Genomic DNA, 14,035 nt, shown 5'->3' with positions numbered 1-14,035 from the left:
AGAAGGCGATGGCCACACACTTCTGGAGGGGAATGGCGGGCCTCATATGCGTGTCCCATCGTTGAAGAGCAGGGGTGAGCACTCGCAGAACTTCATGAAGGTGTCCTTCATCATGCTAAAGTTCTGGGTTCATTGTTGGTCTCCCCAGCACTCCAGGATGATGTGGTCCCACCAGTCGCTGCTAGTGTTCAGATGCCAGATATGGCAGGGCATGCTGGTGTCCAGGTGCTGCAGCTGTTCCTCCACATACCCCAGGAGGGTCCAGATGATGGCATAGTGGTTGGACTGCAGCAGATGCTGCTCCGATTCCATGGTGCAGTGCTGTGGTGTCCCAAGTGAAGGCAACCAGAGCACACAGAGGAAAAAATGCTTTGCTGTCCCTCAGTGAGGTAGGCAAGCAAGCAGGGAAACCTGAGAACCGGCTGTCCAGGGGGCGTTCCTTTAAGCCCAGACCTCACATAGCCTCAGGCTGCAGCCACACAAAGTAACTCCTGACCTGATGCCCTCCCGGAACCAGTTTCAGCTGGCCTTAAATGCGATTCAGCATCCAATCAGTGTGGACGCGCTATTTCGAAATCACAAAATGGTATTTCAAAATGCATTTTGTGTGTAGACGTGTTATTTCAAAATACAATATTTCAAAATAACTTTTTCAAAATTAGATATTTCAAAATAATGCTGTAGTGTAGACGTACCCGAAGAGAAAACTTTCCTTTTCTTCACACCCCTCCTCCCCACACTCACACTTGGGTTGCTCCAGAGGGAATAAAACTGTCTTGGGGACATACCAAAGAGCAAGCTTCTGGGGGGCTCAATGTCATCAGAAAGCACTGAAGAAGTTCTGTAGTAGGACTTCTTCGGGTGGGTGAAGAGGTCATTTAGGTGAATATGCTGTTCCACAAGCAACTTGTCTACTTCTGCTCCTGCAGCTATGAAATTTGGCTCAGGGAGTGGCCTTGCATGTGACCTGTCATCCTCCTGAATAGTTTGGCTTGAGTATAAGTTCCAGAAGGCCACATTCTGTACCCTGTGAGCTGGATACGGTTCTACAACAGTAACAGTTAAAATAGGAAGTAATAAGTGAGATGGCCATTATTAAATAGAAATGAGTGGAATACTGACAGGAGCTTTTCCATTTGTTTTCTTTGGGTTACAGGAAGAAAAGACCAAGGGGACCACGGTACTGAAAACAGCCAGTGGGAGAAAACACTGCATTTTAAATCAGGGCCACACAGACTTTATTCTAGAATACTTGTCAATCTTTTTGTTGAATTTGCCTTAAGGCCTAAATTCAGGAATTTTTTTTCTTCCACTGCAACAGCTGACTTCATAATCACTTCAAATGGGTCAAGAGATGTAGGAACATTCACTTGGATTCAATTTAAGCATTTGTCCTCAACCATTGAAATGGAAAGAGAATTCTGAACTCAGAAGTGGTCTATTCCAAATGTAAGTGTATTTAGAAGGATCCAGTCTACATACACATTCTGAGTGAGTAAGGATTTAAATGTTAGTAATATTTACATTATAGCATTGCAGTTCAGGCTCTAAATTGCTGTGGTAAAAGACCTTCTAATGAGAAGGTCTAATAAACTAACAATTGAGAAAAGTATACAGAATTATCTGCTGTAGACGGAATGAATAAATCATGACTAAAGCTTACAGAAATTGTTGTAACAGATATTAACTTTGAAAAAACTCTACTTTTTAAACCAGACAGTTTTATTATATTTTTTCCTTTTTGAAAGAGATACCTAAGCATTTAACTCATCCAACTGAATGACATGTCAAGCAGATCCTCAGGTGCACAAGGTCACTGAACAGAAAAATGAAGAAAAGCAATGAAACTATTAAACCAGCTCAAGTCTGCAAATAATGGCATATTATTATAGTGTTGAGAAAACATTATGTAACTACAAGTGAAAAACACCCAGGCTCTTTGTTAGTTTTTAGGAGGGATTCCAAGAGAGGATATTTCAGGCAGGAATTTTCTTTTCCACAAAGGTTTTTTCTTAAGGCACATGCAGTCTGGCAAAAACCCTCTGGAGCCCCCAGTATGCTAGGAACAGGTCATTTCTCACATCTTTACAGATTACTGAACCAATTATCAGCATGAATCCCCTTATGCTGAAATTCAAAATGGATGTCCATTACATTAAAAAATAGTTTTCTAAAAAGGTCCATCACTTGCTTTAATTACACTGCTTAGAGCAATAAAAGAGAGAGATTTGTTTGAAGTTTCATTCACTTTTCACCATTTTGTATTTCATTCATGGGCAAGGCAGATGTGCCTTTGTGATCTGATCCAGCACCCCAAGTCAGCCTATGTCTTTTCATTTGTTTTAATGGGCATTGCATCAGGCACTTAACAGAGCACCTTAACTGGCACAGTACAGAGACACGCCACCCCAGGGGAAGCAATGACAGAATTCACAGTGCTGTAGCCAATTCTGCTGACTTCTGTGTAGGGTGAGGTGCGTTGATGGCCCCACCTTTTCTCTAACCTTTTTTGGGTGCTTTGTACCCTGGGAGATATAAAGAAGAAACAGACCCTGAACTCTAAGGAGTACAGACTGTTTTAGAGCTCAAAAAAATGGACATGCAGTGCAATTCCACCTCTTCTGTGCAACCACAGAGGAACAGAGAACAATCTGACCCTTAGTTTGGGCACTGAAACCAGGTTATTTGTACCCACTCCACACTATTCAGTCTTGATTGTTTTCATGACTTAAGTTTCCTTCTCTGATTCTCATAGGACCAGCACGATGGTTCAGTGTTTGGTTTGCCTCTGCTCAATTCACAACAAAAACATGGATTCTTTTTTTTTTAAGTTGTCTCTATTCTGCTAAATTTTATAAAAACAAAAAAATTAAATATTTCTGGGACGAAATTATCACCCTTTACTTTCAAACCTTTGATGCTGAGTTCTGTGCATATTAAGATGACTCATTTTATAGTTAATATACTCTTCCAAAACATAGAAGTTCAGATATCAAGTCAAGTGTTCATAATATATAAACTCAAAACAATTGAAAATAGCAGAATATTTATCATGTTTTCCTGTCATTATACAATTTAGCGGGAATCATTTGCAATTCTGTACTTTCTCCATATATTTCAATAACATGTAAGCTCCTGAGTGTTTTAAATTTTCAGTTCCTACACTAATACGGATTTCTTCATTTGCATTGTCCAAAAAAGAAACGCTATCAAATTTTTCAGAGGTTTGTTGTATGCTATTTTTATTAATGCCTGGGTGAGGAGTCACAAAGGAAAGCATTGTTTGTTTTAAACAATACCTCCATGATTCTTTTTTTCAACTGCTCACTCTTCACTCATTCTTGACTGGCATGTCCCCAGCAACATCCATAACATCATGCAAAGATGTGCTATACATCATATTTTTCCTAGATTTTACATAGAGTGTAGTGGTGTCTAAAATGGAAACTGCCATCCACAAATGCCAGTTTTCGAACATACAAAGTGTATGTTATATTTGACTCTTTAATACTAATGAGACTACTTTGCAGCTTTTTCTCCTTTTTTTTATTTCTGGGATAGCAGAAAAAGATGGCAGATACAAGTTGACTTTGGGGGATAACATTGCATAGGCTCACTGCATTCTCAGAGGAGAAGTGTTCTACATATTACAATCACTACCATTGAGGCTGGCATTTTTTATAAATGTATGTATTGATCCCTATGTCTTAACAAAAGAAGTAGAAATGCAATGTAAGTATTTAGTTTGGGAAAGCTGTTTTAGGCCACATTCAATTGTTAATATAGCTACAGTTGACTTTTAGAAAGAGATTTTGGAGCTTGAGAAAGTTGTAAAACTGACAACACTGGAAAATAAATTCTCTGGGCTCTGATTCAGCAATGTGCTCAAAGTACATGCTTAACCTTAAGCTTCTGAGTAGACCCAGTTATTTAACGGATAAGACTGCTCACATGTTTGATGTTTAAGTGCTTCGCCAGACTGGGGCTACATCTAGACTGCAGGCTTCTTTTGGAAGATGCTTTTCCAGAAGAGATCTTCCGAAAAAACTTTCTCCAAAAGAGAGTGTATACACATTGAAAAAAGTGATCTACTTTTTGAAAAGATAGTGTCCACATTGAATGGACATTATCTCACATTTAAGCTGCGATTACTCTGGACAGAGTGGCCACCAAAGCACCTGTGCTTTTTTCCTCTTTCCTCTTCTTTCGAAAGAACTTCTTCTTCCCCGTCCACACACGCCTTTTTCCAAAAAAGCTCTTTCATAAAAAGGCTTCTTCCTCATAAAAAAGAGATTTACCAATGTCAGAAAAACCCCTCTGTTCTTTCATTTTTTTTCTCAAAAGAATGTGATTGCAGTGTGTACATAAGTGAAGTTTAAAACTCTTTAGACATAGCCTGGGTCCCCAACTGACAGGCAAAGCGCTGACAATAGCAGTATAGGTTTTCTCCTCATCATCTGTTAATATCCCCCAATCCTGACACAAAGGGACAGTGATCACAAGAAAAACTGAAGTTCATTTTTCATGCCAAAACTGCTAGCAATAGTGCCTACTGGTACCAATTGTCACTGTGTTTGGGATGCAGAAGCTTTTCCATTAAGAAGGACAATGGAGATCACGAACACATTTGCACATAAGTCACCAAACAGTTGTCAGCTGCTGGAAACCCATTCATGCTTCCCTCAGAACAACCAGATCCAATGGGACTTGACTTTGACAAACAGCCAGTTATTGTGCCTTTTCAAGTTTCCAGTTCAAATTGACCTGAGATCTCCTTGTAGTTATTTCTAGGAACAGTTGAATCTGTACTTGCAGCATGCTTTTTTAAGGGCTTGTTGACAGTTCAAGGTGGGCTACCTAAGACTCTTGCCAAAATCTGGCTCAAGTCAGTGCTATTATTTGATATTTTTATTATAGTAGCAATAAGGAGCCTTGTCAGGATCAGGGCTCCACTGTGCTAAGTGCTGCATAAACCCCTGCCTTATTCAATACACAGGCCATCCGTATACTTACATATGGGAGATTTTCAGACAGCACAAATGGTATCTAGATGGCACACTCTGAAATTTGCACTGCACATACTGTTGCCCCTTGGCTGAGCAGTGAGGCAATATCTGAAATCTTGCCCTGTTATATCCATTAGGAGGAGACAATTATATGAACCAGGTATATTCTTTGGTTTAATCCCGTTTGTTTACACAGAACATTCACAAAGTTCGGTTTCCCTGGACACAATCAAAACAGATGACAGCAGGCACTTTCCTTGCTTACAGTTGCCAAAGTTGTCTTTCCAGTGAGCTCCCAACCCCAAGGAGCTTTGTGTCTCTGCACTCTGTCAGGGTCACCGCCTAACAACTGTTTCTCTTGTTGTCTGCCCATTTTTTACTTTCTTCCTCTCACACACCTAGGCTATGTCTACACTGCCTCCTTTTTGCGCAAAAAATATGCAAATGAGGCAAAGCGTGGAATACCGCCATGCCTCATTTGCATAATTAATGAGGCTCCATTTTTGTGCAAGAGGCTTTTGCTCAAAAAGGAGCTGTCTACATGGCTCCTTTTTGTGCAAAAACCCTCTTGCACAAGAGCCATTCTTCTGCATTTTTTTCAAACATGTAGACGACTCCTTTTTGCGCAAAAGCCTCTTGCTCAAAAATGGAGCCTCATTAATTATGCAAATGAGGCATGGTGATAGTCCATGCTTCACCTCATTTGCATATTTGTTGCGCAAAATGGGGGCAGTGTAGACTTAGCCCTAGGATGCTTCTACACTGCACTATTATTCCAGAATAATGACTCTTCTTCTGGAAAAACAATACTAGCATTCACAGAGCAATTACATTGTTTCAAAAGAAACACAAAATAATGGAGGGCTTTTTCCGGTGAACCTAATTTCACAAGGAATAAGGCCTCTTCTGAAAAAGCTCTTTTGGAAGAGAGGGTGTGTGGACACTCCACCGCTGCTATGTCGAAATAGTTCCTCCCCCGGGCCATTTTAAGTTATTCCTCTCTAGTGCTTTCAGGAGCTCTAAATCAAGATAGCATGTCCACATTAGGGGAGCCTGCCTCTGACTAATTTTGAGGCTTACCTGTATCCCTGTGTAGATGCTCCATTTCGAAATAAACTTGCACTGTAGACATACCTGTAGATTCAGCCAAATCCCTTAGCCCCTGTATTTGCAACCAGTCACAGAGTATCTCCTGTTCTCCCTAGATTAGTTCTTCCCAGGTCTTGTCATAAAAAGGGACTGAATTGCTTCTTCCCTTTAACTTGAATGAAGGATGTTGAGCACACCCATCAATGTTAACCAGGTCTATGATTGCCTAATGATCAAAGATCCTCTTGATGGCAGCTATTAACACTTTATAGCATAACAATATGGTAAAACTCCTCCTAAACAGTAAGAGTTAGGACCAACAAATTCAGTAGACAGCTTCCTCATGTGCCTGGAATGGGATTGTTTCTCAATAACCCTTACAGAAAAGAGATAAATTAGAGAAATGTGGAATAGTGCTCTGTTTTGGAACAACTAAATTCATGCTTAAGGTTTGAAAACTATAAGACAATATTATTGGAAACCAAATTGAATACAGTCCTTTTTTATTACAACATATCAAATGATTAGACTTTATAGGGATGAAGAAAAAATATACTTGATAGAATTCCCATTTTGAAAATTTACTAAAATTAACTTCATAAAAATAACACTGTATTTTTTAAAAAATACAATCATTTCAATAAAGCCTGTACATTTTCTTTTTATTCCTCCCCCCCCAAATTGAGTTAAGAATCCAAGTAGTGCTCAGTAAATCTATTACAAAGTGTGTACATGATATGATTATATGAAATTTAATATATTTCTTGACATTATACAAATGACATTATATAAATATAACTTTATTCCTCACAAGATCTCACAATACAGCTGCTTTCAGAAACCCCAAATTTCCTTTTCTTAAAAATTCACAAAAGAAATCTACTCTGTGGGCCAAAGTTTTAGATTTAGGTGTATTGTTTATCTCTAAAAAAAATTGCATATGCACACAAAATGGAGAAAAGTATTATCTAAATTCTCATTTCCATGTATAAATATAAACACTGCAAGAAAATATATTCAAGCCCATTTTTGTGGCCCAGCTTAGTTGCTTAAGCAGTTGAACACACACAGTTACCATAGACTTCAGTGGGATCTGAATTTCTCAGCTCTTCTTAGAATCAGGTCTATTGTTTGCTCAGCAGCTATGAACTGTGAAAACAAAAGGTGAACAACCGTAGAGAAAATTCCACCTGTGCTTGTGCACTGTAGTAAGGGAGGAACTAAAATACAAACAGAATGTACTTGGAATTAATTTGTTATAATTCCTTTAATGGTGCAGTGTCTAACAGTTAATATAATACGGAAGTGTTGTTAGATGATAAACTAATATTTGCTTGCAGGTCAAACCTATACACATATGCAAACAAAAACAGGCTAAGCTGACGTGCTTCATTCATCTGCATTGTGTTGCATGAGTATGTTCCAGGATGTCTAGTGGGCAGTTACTGAGCTTTGTTATGTACCACAAATGTTTCCTAACATAGTATAACTTTGGGTCAAGTTTGCTATGCTAGCCATGTTTTGCTTTTAATGCTTAAATTAATGGCTCTTTAAATATTGACTGAGGGAGTAGTGCAGGAAAGGGAGTTTAGTCATTGCAAGAGAATGAAATTAGGAATAATGTGGACATCTCTAAATTGCATGATCTGTGCATAGGACAAAATTATTTCATGGATATAGGATTAGCAGATTGTATTTTCTTTGCATTGAATCTAAAAGAAAACTTGCTAAAACTAGAATGTAGCATAAAGGGACACAAATAAAGTCATCTTTTGAAATACTGTACCCCCTGCTCACTATGCTCGCCAACCCCTTTGTCTCTGGAGGTAGGCAGGATCGGCTCTCGCCCCAGCTGCTAGGGAGGGAAGGGTCATGGCCGCAGCCAGCCCTAGCCTCTCACCTCTCCCCAGCCGCCAGGGAGGGGAGGACCGGGACCACAGCCAGTCCTGGCCTCTTGACCCTCCCACCCCTCCCCTGCTGCAGGACGCCAGAGTAGGGCTGGGGTGGCACAGACTGCATAGGCCATGGTCTCTCAGCTGTGGGAGGAGGGCTGGGGCTGAGCCACCAACAGCATCTAGGGCTTTCCCCCGGCCATTATGGAGGGAAGGGGAGGACTGGCCAGGCCGAGGAGTGGGTGGGGCTTGATCCTGTGGATGCAGTGTGACGTGATGATGTCACTCTGTCATCCAACAGGAAAAGTTTTTTTATATAGAGAGACTTTCCAATGATCCTAACAAGATGTCAATTATTATTAATTTGTTTACATCTTATTCAGCATATCAATTCAATTTTTAAAAAATATGTACATATCCATCTGAATGAGATTTGACTTGGTGGTGGTCAGCAGCGGAGACAGCCAAAATGGGAGACATAAGAAAGGATCTGAAAAAGGAGACAGAAGCTGCATGATATATATATAAGAGCACCGAGATCAATCCAGGTGTAGAAAATCCATACAAATATGTATATGGACCTAATCCAGCAAAGTACTTTAAATCCATGCTTATCCTTAAACACATTAATAGTCTCATTGGCCACAATAGAACTATTTGTGCCCCTAAAGTTTATTCACATCCCCATAAAATCCAAGTTCAGTGATGCACACATACAATCTTGTCTGTGTGGACCCAGAAAGCAATAAACATTTCTATTTCTAACATTTCACAGCCTAATTATAAAATGTTTCAGAGTGCTGACAATTTTCAAGCCAAACCTTTGATAGAGTGTATAAACCCAGTGGGCCATCTTACTGGCTGGTACATCAGATAAAGCTCCCACTTAGAGCAGAACTTCTTTCTTTCTTCAGGGATGGCTTTGTTTCTCAAAACCAGAACTGTCCAACATAAATCCAACAGGCAACGTAGGCCTTTTTCTTTGTCCCAGACTTGTCTCATGAAAGAGCTTGTCTAGTCCCAGTTGCTCTCTCTTCTCACTAAGCAGCTTGTTGGAGATTTTTTAGACCAAGTGACTTGCATAGTCTCATCTGATCCCTGGCCTCAAAACCATCACTCGGTATGTTAGTCATAGGTATGGCAAACTAAAGTCCCGTAAACGGCCAATCCACACTCGAACACAGTAATTTTCAAAGTATGGGTCATGGAATGTCAGGCTCTGGGTTGCTTTGCTGTAGTGACTGAGGAGTGCTAAGGCAAGTTGCTTGCCTCTCCTGGCACCATGGACCATACTGAGCCCCAGAAGTGGCCAGAAGCTCTGAGGTAAGCGAAGCCATGGGACTCTGTCCACTGCTTCTGCCCCAAGCCCCAGCTTGCACTTCCATTGGCTGGTTCTTAGTTAATGGGAGCTGGAGGCATGGTGCCTGAGAGTGAGAGCAGCATGCAGAGCTGCTTGCATGCATCCACCTAGGGGTCATATGTGCTGCTGGGGGCTTCCAGGACACAGTGTGGTCCACAGTGCAAGGGTAGGCAGGAAGTCTGTCGTAGCACCCCCAGTGTGCCACTGACTGGGAGCCTGGAGAGAAGTAAGCCTGCTCCTCACCCTCGTCCCAGACCTGAGCCCTCCCAAACCCAGAGCCCCATCCTGCATCACAAACCTCTTATCCCTGGCCCCATCCGCAGCCCATACACTAATAAAAAGAAATAATTACGTTGGGTCAAGGGCATACACAAATTTCTTTAGCTGGGTCATTGAGAAAAAAAGTTTGAAACCCACTGCTCTTATAGGTGGATCCATGTTTCTAGAGGGTTCAATGGGAGATAGGATACATAGATAGGTACCATGGTGTGAAGTGGTCACAATGAGATAAGTGATAGATGGCTTTCATGGATTGGGTATCATGCGATCTATCAAAGGAGAGATTTCAGATGTGCTATTTTACTCCTAACATCCTGTGCGTAACTAAAGAGAGAAGTTTTCTGTGTATTAGTAAAGTTATTAAAATTTGGTAGCTTACCTTTGCAAGTCACCTTTAAGAACACAGCTGTTTTATTCAGTCAAAATAGGGATGTTTGAGTGTAAACAACTGGCTAACCAATAAGCAAATGCTCATTAGTTAATAGCGTCATTTACACTCAGAGAAGCCTCCTGCCTCCCTGGGAGTAAGGTTGGCAAGGGCCGCCAGTTCTGCTCCTGGGGAGCCCACAGCACATGTAACCATGTAACTGTTGAGATTTTCAGCAGTTACGTACTAACCCTACTACACAATTTTTAACATCCCTAAATCAAAATGTTGCTCCCAGTTTTGTTAGAATAGACTATCATGCCAATATATAAGAACGATAATACAACTTTGCACGAGTTTTGCATAATTTAAACAGGAAAAAAACACAAAGCAGTTTGATTTCTCAGTTAAACTGATGTAAAAAGGAGTGACTTCATGGAAATCAAAGGAGTAAAATGGTGTAAAAGGGATGTAGTCAGAACAGTCAGTCTCTAGGTCACTATAGCAGGACAGTTTTACCTTGGATTGTCATTCAAGGGTATGCAAAAAATAGAATGCAGAATAAATTATTATAACCAGAATCACAGGACAATTCATAACAGGATACAGGAAAGATCTTTATACACTAGATCAATTAAAGAAAAGCTTAACTATACTGTCACCCATGGGCTTGCATATACAAACACCATGATGAATTAATTATATTTCACAATAATCTGAGTTCTATGACTGCAGGTAAATGTGTTAACTTGATTCATTTAATGCATTTACTATACAAAGTTATTATACACAAGTGCTTGTAAATTAATCTGCAGCCTCTATTTCTGTGAGCAGACAAGGGATTTTCTGAAGGTAATTTTGCTGTCTCACCCACACTCACATGAGTGCAAGCAGGGGAGCTTTCAACATATTTTTTGTTTCCTGAGTGCAAGGCAAATAGAAGCACATTGGTCTCGGTGGCCATGTGTTCCTCACTGCTGCCCCTCCAGCTTTGACGCAGACAAGGAAGGGAGGGAACACAAATAGTTTGCTTACCAGAAGCCCCATGCACAGGAAAGGGCTATGAGGTTTCCTCAGCCTATTAGCTGTTACCTTTACTGGAAAGCCTTTGGGGAGGTGGGGGAAAACACAGGTAGGAGGAGTCACCACTGCTGCAGCAGCCTGGGCAGAATCTTGTGGTGAGGCAGTGAATGAAATTTCTTTGCAGAGCAAATGTTTTTTCCCTGAAGTGCATGGTTATCATCAGTCTCAAGATGATCAATCTCAAGATGTAAAGGCTCATCTTATGTACATTCTAGGAATTCAGAATTGGTTCCTGCCAATGACAGAAGGCCCGTCAGCCTGCAAAAAAGAGGGGGAAAAAACCCTCCGAATATGTAGCCTATTAGGAAGAGAGGAAGTTGCAAGATATTAAACTCAGCTTCAGATACCATTTGGTAGGGAAGAACTAGCTGTGGCAGTAGAATGCTGACTAATTTATTTCCCTTGAGAAATTCAGGAAAGAAATACATCACTCACATGCCAAATACATCACTCAAATCAGGACAGGAGCCAAGAGCATTTTGACATCAGCAAGTTCAGCCCCAAAAAGAAAGCCTTCACAGAGCTAACTAGTAAATCCTCTAGCCAATCTCTGGGGTGCAGGTGATAGACTCTAAAGGAAATCCTATGCCATAATGAGGATTTCTGTGCAGAATCTGGGGGTGGGAGGGAGGGGAGGATGGGAGCAAGAAAATGGTGGCTCCAGCAGAGAGTTGAAAGGCCCTCACACATCCCCTCTCACAAGTCTATCAAATTTCTGCTTCTTAGAGAGTGTGAACATCAAGTAAAAAGAATATGGGGAGTGAGAGAAAATTGTGTGAAGTCATAGGACTACTCTACACTACATGTGGGAGGAAGATGCTCTATGCCCACAAAAGAGAGCACTCCTGATGGCACAATCAAACCACCTTCACAAGAGGTGACAGCTATGTTGGCACGAGAAACTCTCCCACTGACATAGTATTTAGCTGTCCACATCAGTGCTTAGGTTGATGTAACTTGCATCATTCAGGAAGTGGCTTATTCCCACCCTTCAGTGACATACATTATGCCATCATAACCGCAGTGCAGACAAGACCACATAAAGTCTTCAGTGACAGTGAGGGTAAGTTAGCCCCTTGGACAAATTTCTCCCCTTCTCTCCACCTTACTTCCACACATATTAAAATCAATTGAACTATCTTTTGAGCTTATAGTACCTCAGGAGAGGTGACATTGATCTTAGTCAGTGAGGTAAGCAAAGGTTATTTTTCTTGACAGTTACTCAGACTGAGGTACATAGGGGTTTTGTCACATCACAGAAATCTGGTGAGAAATCAGAGCATGTCACTGTCGATAGCAGGTTGGTGGAGGAGATCTCAGCCCACACATCTGAGCCAACCCCCTTGATTTTGATCAGCACCAACCCCTTCTGAGGAAGCACAAAGGGAATCCAGGAATGGACATGACTCTCAGCAATAAAGCAATGTTTTTATCCAAGCAGGGCAAATCCTTAGTCCATTCCAGGGAACAACACCATGCAAGTTCAACAGCAGGCTAAATAGTGGGCACAATTCTATAGGGAACACAAGGACACTCTTATGGAAATGTAGGGTATGTCTACACTACAAAGTTAGTTTGAACTAACAGACGTTAGTTCGAACTAACTTTCATAGGCACTACACTAGCGCTCCGTTAGTTCGAATTTAATTCGAACTAACGGAGCGCTTAGTTCGAACTAGGTAATCCTCATTCCACGAGGATTAAGCCTAGTTCGAACTTACTAGTTCGAATTAAGGGCTGTGTAGCCCCTTAATTCGAACTAGTGGGAGGCTAGCCCTCCCCAGCTTGCCCTGGTGGCCACTCTGGCCAACACCAGGGAAACTCTACTGCCCCCCTCCCGGCCCAGGAGCCCTTAAAGGGCCACGGGCTGGCTACACAGTTTGTGCTAGTTGCAAGGCTGCCAGCACCCGTGCCAACACACCCAGCAGCTGACACCCCATGAGCCAGCCATCCAATGACACCCAGCCCTCCCCCTCTTCCCAGGACCAGCCTGGCGGCTCCCAGGACCCTGCCCGGGACCGCAAGAGGCGGGCGCCCGCGTGGTCTAGTGCGGAGATCGTGGACCTCATTGAGGTTTGGGGGGAAGCCTCCAATGTCCACGATCTCCACACTAGCCACAGGAATGTGGCAGTCTACAGCCAGGGGCCACCAGCACAGTCGGGAGCAGGTGCGCTGGAAAATCAAGGACCTGCGGCAGTCCTACTCCCGGGCCTGCCTGCCAGGGGCCGACCTGGAGGCGTGCCCCCACTTCCAGGCTCTGGACCGCCTCCTGGGGGCTCATGCCGTCCCTGCCCCCCAGGATGTGATAGCCTGCCCAGGATCCGGGACCCCCGAGGCACCCCACAGAGCCGCTCGCCTGTGTCATCCAAGGCCGGGGAGGCGTCCACATGTGAGTACCATCGTGCTCCCCTTATGTGTACGGGGGGCTGGGGCGAGAGGGAGCCCAGGGACCATGTGCCTGGGCCTTGCCCACCACGGAGCAGCAGCTGGGGATCGTGCAGGGGCCCTGGCCTTGCAGAGGGGAGCTGGGTTTCACACACCTGGGCCCCTGGGGTAATTGACCGCTGGTCTTGTTTCACCACAGCCGCAGCACCTGGGACTGCAGGGCGCACCACCCCGCCTGCAGCAGCTGCCCGCGCCCGGGCCAGCAGGAGAGCCAGGAACCAGGAGGACTACCAGAGGCGGCATCTCCGGTTCCTGGACCGACAGCTCCGTCTCCAGGACCACTGGGTCCAGAAGGACCTGAGGCTGTGCCGGAGGAGCTTGGAGGCACTGGAGGAGCAGGGCCGTGCCCTGCGAGGCCACCTCCAAAGCCTGTTCGACCGCTTCCCAATTCCTCCTGCTCCCCCTCCTCCTCCTCCGTTCCCCCTCTTGCTCCCGCTCCTGCTTCCTCCACACCCCCCGTCCCTCCTGCCCTACCCTCCACAACCATTCCCCACCAACGCCCCCGGACACGCAG

The sequence above is a fragment of the Pelodiscus sinensis genome, chromosome 6 (genome assembly GCF_052426305.1).
Source record: "Pelodiscus sinensis isolate ZL-2025 chromosome 6, ASM5242630v1, whole genome shotgun sequence".
In the NCBI taxonomy this organism is placed as follows: domain Eukaryota; kingdom Metazoa; phylum Chordata; order Testudines; family Trionychidae; genus Pelodiscus; species Pelodiscus sinensis.
This window is presented reverse-complemented; position numbering follows the sequence as displayed.